Consider the following 256-nt stretch of genomic DNA (forward strand, 5'->3'; position numbering starts at 1 on the left):
CGACATCTTGGAGATTAATCCCTCGTTCTTGCAGGTCGTGAATGTGGAAGCATAAGAAAACAATCGGAGATCGCTTACTATTAGTTAGGATGTGGGCATGCAGCCCTTTATGCCTGCCTACAACGGGAATCCTTGGCAATGTTTGCCTAAGGAACGAAGTGATACTGTAGCTGGAACGGTACTGTTCTAGCTATAGTACCGGTACTGTAGATGTACTGAAAAGCCCTCTCCTATTTTCAAAAACATCAAATCCCCT

Source organism: Corylus avellana, chromosome ca10 (assembly GCF_901000735.1).
Source record: "Corylus avellana chromosome ca10, CavTom2PMs-1.0".
Taxonomy (NCBI): domain Eukaryota; kingdom Viridiplantae; phylum Streptophyta; class Magnoliopsida; order Fagales; family Betulaceae; genus Corylus; species Corylus avellana.